The following is a 13750-nucleotide window of genomic DNA, read 5'->3' on the forward strand; positions in this document are numbered from 1 at the left end:
CTTTATCCCTAGTGGTGTACATTTAATTTTTAAGACATTTGCAGTGTATCATGCTTGTTGCCGAAACTGTTGATGGCCTTTTCGTTTCAGTTTTTTTCTTTCTTCCAATGGTACTTTAGCTGGTTACAACCTATATTGCTGAAATGCAGATGGCTTCTTTAGGAATAACTTTTATATTTATTTAAGAGTTTTTAAATTATGGGATTTGTGTTATTGTTGTTGTCTTTGTTGTTGGTCATTTGTCAATATTCAGCCACCAATTCTGCTCACTTCTTGCCATGGATAAAATTGAGTCCTTCTGGCCAATTAAAAAAGACAGCTTTATAAAATGGCACTTTAAACAAGCCATAGATAGTTTTATTTTTATAATGCACATGGCGAAGCAAATACATTTGTGATGAAGGAACTGCTCATCTAAGCAAAGGATTTGTGTATGATAGGATTAAATTTTCCTGTATTCGAATTTGCTTTTCCCCCACTTGAATGTGTTTTTAAAGGCTAATTGTCAACTCAGTAGAGCGGTGAGAAACAGATCAAATTGCACTTGCTCTCCTATGAGCAACCTCTACCTGGATACCCCTTACTGCTGCAGCCGCGTCATCTCCTTTGATAGGACCGGGGACCGTAGCGGTCAGGTGAGGGTTGTTGTAGATGCTTCCGGTGTCACTGTGCCTGTCCGGTTTAAGAGCTTCCTTTTCCTGTGGAGAACAAGTCAGCCCAGACGCCATGCTTTCGATAACCGGAGGACCCGGCGAGCTCGCCACATGCCGCACACATACACATACGTATACAGACACAATAGTGTTGATTATTCCGAACAATAACAGGGGAAGGCGGTTGATTTGCCATTGTTAAAAACTGATTTACAGTAACTTAGAACAACTGTACTTTGGTTGGATTAGCAAATCGTGTGTTTAAACAAATCCCATATGTTGGGCAACAGTTCAAATAAGCACAGCAAAGTGTTGCCCAAACATGGTTCTCTGACTCTCTCATGTGTGTGAGGCTGGGCTTCAAAATCACAGCAGAAAACCCCCAACAGCAGCAGGCAAATGCTTTTTAACTCTGGACACCCTGGCCACGAATGCTTGACGTTCAAGGTCCGCTGAGGAGGACGCGGGAAATCAGCGGCCCGTTCGTAAAAGAACAAAACCGTCAAGTGTTCAGGTGATCTTTGTCTTATTTTCACAGAGCCATGTCCTGGCGGGGAAGCGCGTGCGGGCCCCGGGGTGACCTCAGCATCCCCGTCTTGAGTGGGGGATGTGCTTCTAGGTGCCACCTGGCAGCGGCGCCTTCCCCCTTGTTAAAGGACACCACGTGGCATTCCGAGTCAGGCAGGCAGTTTGAGGTGCCTTTACGGGAAGGACGTGCTGGGTGGGGCTGGGAGAGGAAAATTATCGACAGTGATGTGCAATGAAGTGACAAGATGAGAGCAGAATAATAAGAGCTTTGAATTTGAAGTGATTTTTTTCATAAGTTATTTATTCCTTTTTTTTCTGTGTAAATATATTTATTTTACTGTGGAGCTCTAACAACATCTGGATCGTAACATGTGCAGAATGTATGGTAGGAATGTATTCTCTTGTAGGAATGTCAGTCTGTATTCCGAGGGGGTCCGAGCCAGAGCCCCGGGTCTTGTCATCGTATGCTCAGTCCACATTCAGTTTTCTCCTCTAATCTAGGTCTGTTTGAAATATGCAAAAAGGTATGGATGAGGAATGTTTCAATACCTCCAAATTTTTTCAGAAAATCAAGCATCAAAGGGTTGAGATTTTTAAACTTTTTTTTAGCGACACTTCCTCTATCTGACGGAAGGGGCAATCACACCGACACCCTCGTTCACACCAAAGGGTGAGAACTGGCCGGAGCCTCCACTACGCCTCGAGTGTCTTTATCAATTGAGCTTTTATTGCCATATCCCCGTGGAATATCCCAACTGCCCTGAGGTCAATCAAGGAAAATTTCCTGAATAAATAAGCTCCAGAGAGCCAAAGTATCACCTTACAGATCCTTTTTAAAGCTTAAATTTATTAACCACCTTTGTGGTAAACAATGAATTATGAATACTGCAGGGCAGCCTTCTTAAATGACAGACGTTAAAAAAAAAAAAGACTCTGTGCAGTGATTGTTAACCCTCTATATGAATTGTCTTAATTTCAAAACCTTGCTGTTACAAATTGGACCTTTCTACATTTTCTGAGAATATTGAAAAGAGCGTATTTAACCTGTTCTGGCTGCAAGTAGTTAACTTCCTGTAACTGCCAAAGGCAGCGAGGTGTGTGCGTCCTGCTTGTATACAGTTGTTCTCAGTGCTTCTAAGAACGAGTCTCAGTGGTTCTCAAAAATTAGCCAGGATCAAATGCTATTGCAGACAGAGCCAATAAGAATTTTGGATGTCTTTTGGGGATAACACATTTGCAAGAGAAGTACAGTCCATACAAGCAAACAAACAAGATTTTGGAAAAGCTGTACATAGTGACATGTTTGGTGCATGGTTTTTGAGGAAAGCTTTTGTCAAAATGGAGGTGTAACCTTTCCCCCACAGACCTGAGAGCTGTGCCTTTTCTATGCAATATTACAGACGTCACATCGGAACCCAGATAGCTGTATTCACATGTAGGTTTGGGCTGTAATCTAAACGATTGGACAGATTCAATGTACATGGAAATAAGCAGTCTTACTTTTGTAGTTTTATATTATACAATAAACAGTTAAAAGACGAGAGAGGCGTATTCGCAGTTTTCCTTCTGACCGGAGCGCAACCAGCCCGTTCTTCACAATTTGCTTTGATAAGGAAGAGCCCCCCCCCGCCCTCGGTCTGCGCCCTCTGCGGGAGTTGGTGCCGTTGACCTTCTCACACCAGACTTGGTTCCCTCCTGCTTCTCCCCCAGGCCTCTTCTCCACCTCCTTATTCTCACTTCTCTCCCCCAGCTCTCTCTCCCAGGGGGACCCCAATCCACTCAGAACTCTGAAAAGTTATTTCCAGCTCCTGCCTCTCTCCCAAGCTTTGGAGTTAAGTATCTTTGCCATCTCACGCTCCCCGTGTTTCCCCGCGGGGGCGCCGATACTTCCCTTCGGGGCCTCTCGGGTTCTGTTCCCCAAGGTCCTCCTCCCCTGCCACCTCCTCTCCATCCCTGCCATGGTTTCCCCAAACCCTGGCCCTCTTCTTCCCATGTAGCTTCCCATCTACTGTAGCCGCCGCATTGGTTTCTCTAACACCCTTGATGCTACAGTTGACATTACAAAGCACCAGTGGTTCGGGAATGGGTTCCACATCCTCCAGCGCCGCCCCTTCCTCCCCTCCCCAACTTCCACAGTCTGGCCCTCCCTCATCTTCCAGAGGCTCATGGAGGAGATCCTGTGCAAGCCCCTCGGGCCACCTTTGATGCGAGTCATGGGCTCCAGCCTTGCCTGGTCCAGGCGATTCTGGGCCACCATACCAGCTAGTGAGGGCACCGAGCTAGATGCAAAGGGCCTGTATACCGAGGATTCCATTCAACCAGCCGTGGAATATTTGGGGGGTTGGTGTTGGTGAGGTGATACGGGTTGAATTGTGTGCTCCAGAAAAATGTGAAGTCCTAACCCCTCAGTACCTCAGAGCATGACCTTAATTCGGAAATAGGGTCTTCACAGAGGTAATCAAATTAAAATGAGGCTATTAGGGTGGGCTCTAATCCAATTTGACTAGTGGCCTTATAAAAAGGGGAGATCTTGACACAGACAAGCACACAGGGAGAACACCATGTGAAGATGAAGGCGGAGATCGGCGTACAAGGAACACCAAAGCCTGCCAGCAAAGCACGAGAAGCTAGGGGACAGGCACGGAGCANCAACAATACATTTCTGCAGTTTAAGCCTCTCGGTTTGTGGTCCTTTGTTAGGGCAGCCCTAGCAAACTCATGCAGGGGAGAGGAACAGGCAGGGTGAGCTCTTTCCAGACATTCCGGTGGAGATACTCATTAGGCAGCTAGAAATAAGAATCTGTTGCTCGGTGGAATGGTTTGTCTCTGGAATACGAGCATCTGCTGTTAATTAGACATAGAACTTTGGCAAATCATTCACTCTCTCTGTGCTTGTGAGGGCAAGATAAAGCCGTAGCTCCTAAATCTTCGAAAACGTTCGCAGCGCAGTGAAAATGGCAATTACAAACATTGTCTATCCTCATGCCCACAGCCGCACCGTGCACACAGTAGGCACTCAAAATACCTGTTGAATTAAAAGAAGAGAAAAGGCCTGATCTTCTCTTCCCTCCCATGTGGGAGAAGCCCAGAACTCCGTCTTCTTTGTCTGGGTCCCGGGCCCGCTCCCATCTCAACCCTCTGGATGCCCCCATTCCCAGCACACCGTGTGCCCTTGCTTGTGTCCCTATTCTGCTTGTAGAAATTCTCCCCGTCATTCCAAGGCTGAGCTCAGGTGCCTGTCTAGGAAGCTTTCTCTGCATCCCCTGAGTCAGAACCAACCTCTTCCTCTGCTAGAAGGCTCTGCAAACCTCTGTAAATGCTTTCAGCAAGTCTTGCCCTGTCTTAGGTTAGCTCTGTACGGTCTCTTCCCTCCACTACTTTCTGCTGTTCTGTGACCTTGTGATGTTCATCTTGGCCAGAGGTCAGCCACCCACGGCCCTTGGGCCAAATCCTGCCCACTGCCTGCTTGTTCAGGTAAAGTTTTGTTGGAAATCAACCACATTTATTTATTTGTGTATGTCTGTGGCTGCTGTCCTAATACGAGGCCACAGAGACCATACCATATGGCTCTCAAAATCTAATCTGGCCCTTAACAGAAAAAGTTTGCCAAACCCTGGTCTATGCAAACCGTGTCATGCTTATGACGGTGTCTGATCATAGCCGGGGCCCCATAGCGGGGCAGGACACTGTTCCTGTGCTCAAAGGCTTACATAGACCAGATAAAGTATAGGTTTGGGGGCAGGGGTGGGGGGCAGGACTCTCAAGGGTACCAAGTGCTGGGGGGTGGGGCTGCAACGGCCAGAGAAGGCAGAACAGTCAGCAAAGTCACCCAAGAGTGGACATCTTCACAGAGCTTACAACCTGGGAGAAGGCGGAGACATGGCTCTTGTGGGGAAAAGTCCCCATGTTACAGATACAAAAGCTGAGACGCAGAGGGAGAAGGTGATTATTGTCTAACGCAAGACACAGGTTACAGCGTTGGGGTTCAGAGTTTGGCTCAGCAACCAGACTGCCCGAGTTTGAATCCTGGCGCCACCATCGGTAGCCTGTAACCTTGGGCAAGCTCCCCAGTGTCTCTGTGCCTCAGCTTTCTCCTCTAGAAGATGAGAGTAATGATTGAGCTGATTTCATGCTGTGGCGGTGATTAAATGAGTCCATACACGTAAAGCACTTAGTTCTAGGACATTAATAAAAGAAGTCCACAAACGTTAGCTGCGGCTTAGCACAACAGGGGACAAGGCTAAAACCCTCGTCTCCACTCAGTGTGGTGTTTCAGGTTGAGCCGAGAGGCAAAGCTGGGGCATCTTAATGCTGAAGGCATGTTCTGCGGGGACACCACCGTTTCCCAACACCATTCTTGTCGTCATGGTGGTCAGCTGTTTGTTTACTGAGCACTGCGCTCTGAGCTCGTGTGGCAATCCGGGGTCCCAGAGTGCCTATTGCCTCTTTCATCTTTGCTTTTAATTTCCTTCTTGCTCCTCTTGGAAAGGAATCTTTGACTGAATCTTGAGTAACAGTCTCCAGGGTTACCACTTACTGAGCGTTCACATGTGCCAGACACCCGTGAGTGCCCGCCTGTGATCTCATGGACTCTTCGCCCCAGCCCTTTGAGGTTTATCTTACCACCGCAGCTTTACAGAGGAGGGAGTCCAGGCTCAGAGAGGGTAAGAAATTTCCCAAAGGCCACACAGCTGGCAGAGCTGGGACTGTGGGTTGGGCCTCTCAGACTCTTACAATCCCTTTAGCACCTTTTTCTAGGGCCCACCCTCGCTCCTGAGGTCATGGGGGATGAGGGGCAGGCCAATGCCCCGAGGCTGGGCGAGGTGAGGGAATCAGGAGACTCCATCCCAACCTGCGCTTTACCTCTTCCACTTGCCTGACCTCCAACAAGCCCCTTCGCCTCTCTTCTTCACAGGGTGTGGATCCCTCCCACACCCTGAGGCGCTGCCCCAAGGGACAGGGGAAGATGTCCCCGTGAGGCCGGCAGCGAACCAGGAGTTAGGACTGCTCTCTGCAGGGCCGAATGCCACCCACGTTCTCTCATCCCGGCTCTCAGTGATCTTGGACCAGCCCCTCCCCGTCTCGGGGGCTCAGTGGTAAAGGAAGGGGGCAGGACTACACACACGCCACATGCTGGGGCCCGTGGCTCTCCCTGGCTGCAAGTTAGAATCCTGGGGACCCCGCCAGCATCCCTGGACGCCGGAGCCAGGCCTCGGATTCCGCAGAAACACTTGGTAGGAGGAGCCCGCCGCTCTCAGGGCACCAGTGCCGGCCTTCGGGGCTTCTGGGAAGGCGCCGCGTGTGCCTGACCGAGGAGGCGCACACGCTGGCATTGTCCCTGGAGCTGGGAACCCCGGCCCCACAGCCTGCCGGCGGCCTCCCTCCCTCCCCCCACGCCACCAGGCTGGGCGGCTGAGCTGCCAGCTGCTCGCAGGGCCTATTGTTCAGCAGTGACAGGCAATGGCCGCAGGAGCACAGGCCCGGGAGGCTGGAGAGGAAAGGGGGAGGGGTGGGGCTAGCGGGGGAAATGTCTCCCCCCTGCGCCCTGGCCGGCTTGGCGAAAACACACCTGCCCCACCGTCCCCTTCGCTTGTCTTCGTAGGATGTGGCCTCCGTGACAGTGTGCGGCCCTGCTCTGGGGGGTTCGTGTACAGTCGGGGGCGGCCTCTAGGAAAGGAATTTTGGTCACTGCTCTCCCAGCCGAGTGCCCGAACACAGTGCCAGGTGGCTAAGTGCTTTTGAAATGGTGTCACTCGAAGTCAATCCAGTCCGCACACGAGGCGCAGGGAACGCGTCCTGGGCCTGGAGAGGTTCCAGCGACGGCGATAATCATGCTCGACGTTTGTGTACAGCTCAGAGCTCCGGTACATTCGCTGTATTCGATCCTCATGACGATTCTGAAGGGGGTGGCGATGGGGAAGGCTGAGCAGGCCGGGGGAGACTGAGGTACACAGCGGGACCCATGGGGGTTAGTGGGTGAGGCAGCCTTTTTTACCTTCTGGTATTTCAGAGTTTAAAGAAACTGGCCCAAAACTTAGTTATAAAAGGAATAATGGGTTAGCACAAAGGCTTGGAGCTAGAAGCCCCACATCGTCTTGGAGCTTTGTGACAGATTCAGGGGGAACTGAAGTCGTTGAGAGCTCCATCGCTCTCTCTCTGAGAGCCTCCCTCTTCTTTCTGCCCTGGAGTTGAGGGGGGCTGTGGCAGCTCTGCTGAGGGGGCAGCCAGAGGCCTTCCCCAGTTCAAGCTGTCAGGCCCAGGCCCGACCGTGACCCACGTCGCCACCCCAAACACTTAACCTCAAGGAAAGCTCGTCACAGCTAGTTTCTCCCAGCTTGGGGACAAATTCCGAGTCCCCCCCCAAATCAGATTGCTGCCCCTAAGCCTTGCCAGTGCTGAGCTTCTCCCACCTGCCTAAAGGCTAGCCGCCAGTCTCTTTGTCTCTCTGTCTCTCCATCTCATTCTCTGTCTCACTCCCTCCTTCAATCTCTGACTCTCAGCCTCTCAGCCTCCATCCTTCCATCCCCGACCTTAGGACTTGAAAGCAAGCTTTGCAGCCACAGAGTCTGCTGATGGCACAGGTTCCTGCCCTTGGATCTGGGGAGCTGGCCTTCAGCCCCTGAACAGTCCTGGTGGGACTGGGGTGGTTCCTGAGGGGGGCTCACCTGCTCATCAGGGGCCTGGGTGCTGCCCCCTCCGTCCCCGGCTTCCCATCTGGGGCTGCCCAGCCAGCTAGCTGTGGCGGGTAAGGGGTTTTTGAGCTCTGTTTTCCAGGTGGGCCTGCCACAGCTCTGACTGGAGGAGGCACAGCCAGCCTCCAGGCAGGGAGGGGATTCTAAGCAGAGGGGCAGGCTGGCTGAGCTGGTGGGGGCTCAGTGCTGGGCGACGGGAGCTCTGCGGAGAGGTGAGGCATCTGCCTGCGTGGGACAGGAGCCAGCGGTGCTGGCAGGGAATGGACATCGGAAGACTCGCGGCTCGCTCTGTTCTAAGTGGTCTGCAAACAGACTGCACAGCGTGGGTAGGGGCTGCGCGGGACCGAGGGAGAGCTGATGGGTGAGGCTGAGGGCCTGTGCCCGCAGGGAGCTAAGGGAGAGGAACACTACCTTCTTTAAGGCAACTTCGTTCTGCTGGACACGGAATGGGCCTCTCTGGCCACCCTCTCACTAATCCATTCAAGGAGACTGAGGCCCAGAAAAGTTAGGCAAGTTGTCCAAGGTGGCATAGCTGGTAACTAGAGTCTTGGGGTGGGGGTGGGAGGTGTCCGTGTGTGCCTGTAGGGCTCTGTTCTGCACAGGGGCACCATGTCACACTGCTGTGAAGTGGGCCCCGGGCCACACGGTGGGCCATTGTGGAGATGGTGCCATGCGATGCTGGGACACGGCCTCTGGCTGCTGCAGGGCTGGCTCAGGAGAATGAGGGGCCACAAGTACGTTCTGGTCCCCAAATCTTAGCAGTCTGCATCCCTGGCCTGCCAACCTCCTCATCTGGGCTACAAGGAAGAATAGGCCAGAAAGAAACTCTGGAGGCTAGAAGTGCTCCCACCCAATGAGACCGATCCCTGGGGGTCATAACAAACCAGGGGACAGACCTCTTTCCAGCTAGAAACGACCCATGAGCTTGTCTGATGGCCAGTAGCAGCAGGGAAGACCGACGGGGACAGGTCAGGTCAGGGGACCCTCGTGGTGTCTCATTTGTTCTTTCATTCAGTTAGCCTTTGTTGGCTCCTCACCCCCGGTGTCCCCAGTACACCAGATGCACCACCACTCACCTAACCGACGAGGCCCAAATCCTCAGGGTCCTTCTTGACCTTCCCCTTTCCCCCTCCCCCACCACCCCCGCCATTAGGAGACCCTATAGACTCTGCCTTCCAGAAAGAGGTAGGCCCCACTGGCTCTGTCACCTTTCACCAGGATCATCACACAGCCTCCCAGTTCCTCTCCGCTCTCAGCCTCGTCTGCATCGTCTGTCAACAGAGCAGCAGAATGATCCTTTAGATATAAGAATCACTGCTGTGCTCCCCAAAATGTACACGTGGATCACCTGGGGAATCTTGCGGAAATGTGGATTCTCTCTCAGCAGGTCTGGAATGGGGCCGAGCCCCTGCATTTCTAACAGGCTTCCCGGGAGACACGCGTCCACACACCACGCCTCAAGGTGCCAAGTGTTGGATCATGCTACTCCTGGGCTCCAAGTGCTCCACTGGCTTTCCCAGAATGGAATCCAAAGTCCTCACGGCCTTTGTGGCCCCCACCACTTCCCTGACCCCACGTGTCCCCTCTCCCCACTCACTCTGATCTAGCCCCACTGGCCTTCTGATGCTCCCAGCATGCGCTGCTCCTAACAGAAACCCTCGCTGTGTTTGTGTGATGGCGTCTCCCCCACTGAACTACACAGTGCACGGGGGCTGGTGTTCGTGTTGCCGTGGCCGTATCTCCAGTGCCTGGCAGAGGCGACCGGCCCTCAGTAACTACCTGCTGCTGATGGAAGGGATAGACTAGATCCCGTTAGATGCCACGGCTCCAGGACTGAGCAAAGGCACCCGGCCCTGTGCCATCCTCAGCCTTGTTCCCAGCCAGGAGGACAGGCATGGGGTTGAGTAACCCAAGGGCTGTGGTCCGTGAATACTTCCCAGCCTCTCTTCCTGCGCCTGCCCTGCGCTAAATGTTTTTCATGAAGCGTCTCTTTCGACCCCACGACAGCCCAGTAAGGTAGGCGCTGTCATTACCACCTACTTCCCATTTCAGGGCAGCCGTCTGCTTGCCCTTTAAGGATCCACTTTTTCTCCCCTGGACCAGTGACCTGACTTCCTCACCCTGTGCTCCCTCGAGGGCAAAGCTGGGGACAACCTGCAGAAAGGAGAAGAGGCTAGCCCTGCATCGCCTCCACCCCCTTGTGCTCTTAAGCTGGGAGACCGCACCCTGGCCCCAGCCATGTGTACAATCTCCCCCCACGCTGCCCCCACCCCCACCACACATTGGTGAGGGTTGGGATGGTGGGGTCACAATGGTTCCAGCCTGGAGGGAAGAGCTATGCTCAAGGCACGTCACCGTAGGCCCGAGAACTGATTGGGAGAATAATGTGTGCGCTGCTCTTGCTGCCAGGTGAGAGAGAGGTCCCTTTCCCAACTGAGGAAGTTCTGTGCATTTAGCCTCAGCCTTCCACCCTCCCCCTCCCCCAAGGGCATTAGCTGGGGAGGGGAGAGCATCTGCTAGCAGGTGCTGCTGAGGGAGAGGGCTTGCCCAGCCCTGCCCCGAAGGAGAGAGGAGTGGGTAGCAGAAATCTTTTTTAAATTACTTTTGAAGACTTTTTTTATTAATGGACCTTTTAGAGCATTTTTAGGTTTATAGAAAAATGGTGAAAAAGTACAGAGTTCCCATATATCCCTTCTCCCTGCCCCCCGAAAGTTTCCTTCATTATCACATTTTGTATTAGAGTGTTACATTTGTTACAGTTGATGAGCCCAAATCGGATGCATTATTATTATGTAAAGTCCACAGCTGACATCAGGGTTCACTTTTCTCTTGTATAGTCTATAGATTTTGACACACGCGTAATGTCACGGGTCCACAATCACAGTATCATACAGAGTAGTGTCTCTACCCTGAAATCCCCCACGCTCCACCTGTTCGTCCCCTCCTTCTCCCCCTGGGCCCCTGGCAACCCCTAGTCTTTTTTCTGTCTCCATAGTTTGGCCTATTCCAGAATGTCATATAATTGGAATGTTAGAATACGTAGCCTTCTCAGACTGGATTCTTTCACTCAGCGGTACACATTTCAGCTTCCTCCATGTCCTTTCATGGCTTGATAGCTCATTGCTTTTTATCGTTGAATAGTATTCTGTCTGGGTGTACCACAATTTGTTTACCCATTCACCTATTAATGATTGCTTCTGAGTTTTGGCAGTTATGAATAAAGCTGCTGTAAACATTGGTGTGCAGGCTTTTGTGTGGACAAATGATTTTGATTCCTTTGGAGAAATAGCTATGCGCATGATTGCTGGATCATCTGGTAAGAGTATTCTTTGTAAGAAACTGCCAAACTTGTCTTCCAAAGTGGCTGTACCACCAGCAGTGAATGAGAGTCCCTGTTGCTTCACAAGCCCATCAGCGTTTGGTGTTGTCAGTGTTTTGGGACTTTAGCCATTCTAATAGATGTGTAGTGTTACCTCACTGTTGTTTTAATTTGCAAATCCCTAATGACATATGATGTTGATGATCTTTTCATATGCTTATCTGTCATCTGTATATCTTCATCGATGTAGTTCAGATCTTTTGCCCATTTTTAATTGGGCTGTTTCTTTTCCTATTGTTGAAAAGTTCTTTGTGTATTTGGGATACCAGTTCTTTTATCACATTTGTGTTTCACTACGATTTTTCTACCAGTCCGTGGCTTCCCTTCATTCTCTTGATTGTGCCTTTTGTAGAGCCGAAATGCCAAACTTCTATGAAGTCCAACTTATTAATTTATTTTTTATTTTTTAAATGTTTATTTATTTTTGAGAGACAGAGTGTGGTCAGTGGAGGGGCAGAGAGAGAGAGGGAGACACAGAATCTGAAGCAGGCTCCAGGCTCTGAACTGTCAGCACGGAGCCTGACATGGGACTGGATCCCATGAGCCATGAGATCATGACCTGAGCTGAAGTTGGACACTCAACTGACTGAGCCACCCAGGCGTCCCTAATTTTCACTCTCATGGATCATCATACTTTTGGTGTTTTATCAAAAAAGTAATTACCAAAAAAGTAATTACCAAATTACCAAGGTCACCTAGATATTCTCCAAGAGTATCTTGTAGATGTTTAAGTAGTTTTTCGTTTTACACTTAAGCCCATGAGATTTATTTTGAGTTGATTTTTGTGATGAGTACAACGTCTATGTTTAGATTTGGTGTGCTGTGAATGCTCAGTTGTTGCAGCACCTTTTGTTGAGAAGACTATCATTTCTCCATTGAATTGCTTTGCTATTTTATCAAGGATTAGTTCCTATATTTGTGTGGGTCTGTTTGCAGGTATTCTGTTCTCTTCTATTCATTTGTGTTTATTCGTCTTCCTATACCAAGCTGTCTTAATTAGTATAGCTTTATTGTAAGTCATGAGGCCAGGTGGTCAGACCTTAAACTTTGTTTTTCTACTTCAATATTGTGTTGGCTGTTCTGGGTCTTTGGCCTTTCCATATAACTTTAGAATAGGGTATATGGGTCAGGGCACCTAACCAGACCCTGATTGGGATTCTGTTGGATCTATAGGTTAAGTTTGGAAGATGAGGCATCTGAACAATATTGAGTCTTCCTCTTCATGAACATGGAATACCTCTCCATTTATTTCGATCTTCTTTGATTTCTTTCATCAGCATTTTTTATTCCTTCCTTATCTATATCTATTTTGCACATATATTTTGTTAGATTTTTACCTAAGTATAAAAAGTGTTAATACAAATCATGTTATTTTTTTTTAAGTTTATTTATTTTGAGAGAGACAGAGACAGCGTGAGTTGAGGAGGAGCAGAGAGGGAGGGAGACACAGAATCCCAAGCAGGTTCCACACTGTCAGTGCAGAGCCCAATGTGGGGCTCAAACTCACAAAACCATGAGATCATGACCTGAGCCGAAGCCAAGAGTTAGATGCTTAACTGACTGAGCCACCCAGGTGCCCTGGTGTTGTTTTTAATTTCAAATTCTGAAACATTCCATACCTCAGCATTCCAACCAAGAATCAGGCTACATCCTGACCTTCCAATGACTTCCCACTGGACTTAAATTCCCAACCCCTTCCCTGACTAGTCCTCTCCCCCAACCTTATTTTTCCTAAGTGTTAGCCCTTGCTTGGTGCTCTGCCACTCCATTAGACTTTCTCAAGTTGGACCACCACTCTAACCTTGGGTTTGCCTCAGGACCTTTGCATTTGCTGTTCCTTTCCCCTCTATTTTTGTATTTTGTTGGACCCCATGAAATTAGTATTTTTGTAGACCACAAAAAGAGTAAGTATCTGTGATTACATGGGGTTCTATCTAATATATCCCACTGTTTCCAAAAACTCAGCTCAAATGCTACCTCCTCAGAGAATAGCCATCCCTGACCACCCAACCCCACCCCAGCCAGACACACACATCACTGTTTTATGTTCTTCATAACGTTTATCACCATGTAAGGTCATCTCATTTATTTGTTTCCTTGTTTATTACCCATTCATTTCCTATAGTATATAAACCTCCTAACAGTAGGGACCTTCTCCTGGCCAATAAATTCTTCAGAGACTAGATGGGCTGAGAACCCTAGATATGTGTGCCACTGTAGGGAAGGGGAAGCCTCTCCCACTCCAAAACTTGACTGATGTCATATTTCTTGTTGGGAATGGAGCCTGATTTACTTGACATAGAACAATTAGGGAAACATGATATTTTCCCCATAGGTGTTGAGGACTGAGTTGAAAATCGCGTGGATTGTTCAGAAAAGGAATTCTACTGGAGGCAGACAGCACCAGGTAAGAACCACCTCAGTCCCAGCAACACTTCTTTGTTTCCTTGGCCACCACCCCTACAAGCCTATCCCTCTACTCAACGACCGAAGGGCTT

At 49.9% G+C, this 13750-nt stretch overlaps 1 protein-coding gene across 1 annotated transcript in view; it reads left to right on the forward strand.

Moving 5' to 3' along the window:
• Positions 1 to 2722, forward strand: part of SERTAD2 (SERTA domain containing 2) — a 22326-nt gene extending 19604 nt beyond the window's left edge. The window contains exon 3 of the mRNA XM_077766505.1: positions 1 to 2722. This exon is cut by the window's left edge and continues 1931 nt beyond it. The gene's annotated coding sequence lies outside the window, so the exon portion shown is untranslated.
• Positions 2723 to 13750: the final 11028 nt, after the last annotated feature.

This window comes from Crocuta crocuta, unplaced genomic scaffold, assembly GCF_008692635.1.
Source record: "Crocuta crocuta isolate KB4526 unplaced genomic scaffold, BGI_CrCroc_1.0 scaffold113, whole genome shotgun sequence".
NCBI lineage: Eukaryota > Metazoa > Chordata > Mammalia > Carnivora > Hyaenidae > Crocuta > Crocuta crocuta.